The sequence below is a fragment of the Ambystoma mexicanum genome, unplaced genomic scaffold (assembly GCF_040938575.1).
Source record: "Ambystoma mexicanum isolate Mex_15411 unplaced genomic scaffold, UKY_AmexF1_1 Mex_scaf10, whole genome shotgun sequence".
Classification (NCBI taxonomy): Eukaryota; Metazoa; Chordata; class Amphibia; order Caudata; family Ambystomatidae; genus Ambystoma; species Ambystoma mexicanum.
The window spans coordinates 145,001-147,500 of record NW_027182325.1 but is presented as its reverse complement, the minus strand read 5'-3'; the positions used below and the strand labels follow the sequence as shown (position 1 = coordinate 147,500).

General features: G+C 46.7%; 6 non-coding genes and 2 pseudogenes across 6 annotated transcripts; all 8 read right to left on the bottom strand.

Moving 5' to 3' along the window:
* Positions 1-26: 26 nt before the first annotated feature.
* LOC138548655 (5S ribosomal RNA) lies at positions 27-145 on the bottom strand. The gene has a single exon (XR_011292448.1). It is a non-coding gene; the product is annotated as a 5S ribosomal RNA (ribosomal RNA).
* A 463-nt stretch (positions 146-608) lies between these two features.
* Positions 609-717, bottom strand: LOC138545907 (5S ribosomal RNA; annotated as a pseudogene).
* Positions 718-823: 106 nt separating this feature from the next.
* LOC138547296 (5S ribosomal RNA) lies at positions 824-942 on the bottom strand. The gene has a single exon (XR_011291141.1). It is a non-coding gene; the product is annotated as a 5S ribosomal RNA (ribosomal RNA).
* A 106-nt stretch (positions 943-1,048) lies between these two features.
* LOC138540427 (5S ribosomal RNA) lies at positions 1,049-1,167 on the bottom strand. Its single transcript, XR_011288475.1, has one exon. It is a non-coding gene; the product is annotated as a 5S ribosomal RNA (ribosomal RNA).
* Positions 1,168-1,273: 106 nt separating this feature from the next.
* On the bottom strand, positions 1,274-1,392 carry LOC138539269 (5S ribosomal RNA). Its single transcript, XR_011287341.1, has one exon. It is a non-coding gene; the product is annotated as a 5S ribosomal RNA (ribosomal RNA).
* A 106-nt stretch (positions 1,393-1,498) lies between these two features.
* LOC138542345 (5S ribosomal RNA) lies at positions 1,499-1,617 on the bottom strand. Its single transcript, XR_011290330.1, has one exon. It is a non-coding gene; the product is annotated as a 5S ribosomal RNA (ribosomal RNA).
* Positions 1,618-2,082: 465 nt separating this feature from the next.
* Positions 2,083-2,191, bottom strand: LOC138544259 (5S ribosomal RNA; annotated as a pseudogene).
* A 105-nt stretch (positions 2,192-2,296) lies between these two features.
* LOC138541407 (5S ribosomal RNA) lies at positions 2,297-2,415 on the bottom strand. The gene has a single exon (XR_011289415.1). It is a non-coding gene; the product is annotated as a 5S ribosomal RNA (ribosomal RNA).
* Between the last annotated feature and the right edge of the window lie 85 nt (positions 2,416-2,500).

Sequence of the window (2,500 nt, the reverse complement as noted above, 5' to 3'; positions counted from 1 at the left end):
CACTTCCTGAACTTGGAGCACAAAAAAGCCTACAGCACCTGGTATTCCCAGGCGGTCTCCCATCCAGGTACTAACTAGGCCTGACACTGCTTAACTTCCGAGATCAGACGAGATCGGGTGCATTCAGTGTGGTGTGGCCGTAGGCTCTAGGAATGCTAAGAATATTACTCTTATGCATTTGCATTTAGTAAGCTAAGCCATGCAGCCACTTGCAACATGATACCACGCTCATCGCTCGATCAGGCTCGATCAGGCGAGATATATAAGACTGGTGGGCCCATTCAGGACTCCTATGTCTGGTAGGATAACTTTAATTCATCCATCCTGTGTCTGTTGCAGGGAGGTGGAGAGAACAATCAACACAATAATGGTTTTCTTTCATGCCTCTTGAAGGACTCAATATTCTCTGTACTGCATTACATGTGAAAGTCGATTTATTACCCATGAACACACTACCTGTATGCTAATTCTATGTAAAAAGGTAGCTCCAGCCCTCATGATGTTGTCCAACATTTCCGCTATAAAACGGGATACAATTATTTTGGAAACATACCAAATTTGAAAAATAATTGAGAAGTTGCGCAATTACTAATCATGGAGCACAAAAAAGCCTACAGCACCTGGTATTCCCAGGCAGTCTCCCATCCAGGTACTAACTAGGCCTGACCCTGCTTAGCTTCCGAGATCGGGCACATTCAGTGTGGTGTGGCCGTAGGCTCTGGGCCTAGTGAGTTTTGTACTTTTAAGCATCTAGTCGGCTAGACCTTGCAGTTTTGAAAGGCAATTGTGAAATGGCTCACTTCCTGAACTTGGAGCACAAAAAAGCCTACAGCACCTGGTATTCCCAGGTGGTCTCCCATCCAGGTACTAACTAGGCCCGACACTGCTTAGCTTCCGAGATCAGACGAGATCGGGCGCAATCAGTGTGGTGTGGCCGTAGGCTCTGGGCCTAGTGAGTTTTGTACTTTTAAGCATCTAGTCAGCTAGACCTTGCAGTTTTGAAAGGCAATTGAGAAATGGCTCACTTCCTGAACTTGGAGCACAAAAAAGCCTACAGCACCTGGTATTCCCAGGCAGTCTCCCATCCAGGTACTAACGAGGCCCGACACTGCTTAGCTTCCGAGATCAGACGAGATCGGGCGCATTCAGTGTGGTGTGGCCGTAGGCTCTGGTTCTTGTGAGTTTTGTACTTTTAAGCATCTAGTCGGCTAGACCTTGCAGTTTTGAAAGGCAATTGAGAAATGGCTCACTTCCTGAACTTGGAGTACAAAAAAGCCTACAGCACCTGGTATTCCCAGGCGGTCTTCCATCCAGGTACTAACTAGGCCCGACACTGCTTAGCTTCTGAGATCAGACGAGATCAGGCACATTCAGTGTGGTGTGGCCGTAGGCTCTGGGCCTAGTGAGTTTTGTACTTTTAAGCATCTAGTCGGCTAGACCTTGCAGTTTTAAAAGGCAATTGAGAAAGGGCTCACTTCCTGAACTTGGAGCACAAAAAAGCCTACAGCACCTGGTATTCCCAGGCGGTCTCCCATCCAGGTACTAACTAGGCCTGACACTGCTTAACTTCCGAGATCAGTCGAGATTGGGTGCATTCAGTGTGGTGTGGCCGTAGGCTCTAGGAATGCTAAGAATATTACTCTTATGCATTTGCATTTAGTAAGCTAAGCCATGCAGCCATTTGCAACATGATACCACGCTCATCGCTCGATCAGCGCTCGATCAGGCGAGATATATAAGACTGGTGGGCCCATTCAGGACTCCTATGTCTGGTAGGATAACTTTAATTCATCCATCCTGTGTCTGTTGCAGGGAGGTGGAGAGAACAATCAACACAATAATGGTTTTCTTTCATGCCTCTTGAAGGACTCAATATTCTCTGTACTGCATTACATGTGAAAGTCGATTTATTACCCATGAACACACTACCTGTATGCTAATTCTATGTAAAAAGGTAGCTCCAGCCCTCATGATGTTGTCCAACATTTCCGCTATAAAACGGGATACAATTATTTTGGAAACATACCAAATTTGAAAAATAATTGAGAAGTTGCGCAATTACTAATCATGGAGCACAAAAAAAGCCTACAGCACCTGGTATTCCCAGGCAGTCTCCCATCCAGGTACTAACTAGGCCCGACCCTGCTTAGCTTCCGAGATCAGGCGCATTCAGTGTGGTGTGGCCGTAGGCTCTGGGCCTAGTGAGTTTGTACTTTTAAGCATCTAGTCGGCTAGACCTTGCAGTTTTGAAAGGCAATTGTGAAATGGCTCACTTCCTGAACTTGGAGCACAAAAAAGCCTACAGCACCTGGTATTCCCAGGTGGTCTCCCATCCAGGTACTAACTAGGCCCGACACTGCTTAGCTTCCGAGATCAGACGAGATCGGGCGCATTCAGTGTGGTGTGGCCGTAGGCTCTGGGCTTAGTGAGTTTTGTACTTTTAAGCATCTAGTCGGCTAGACCTTGCAGTTTTGAAAGGCAATTGAGAAATGGCTCACTT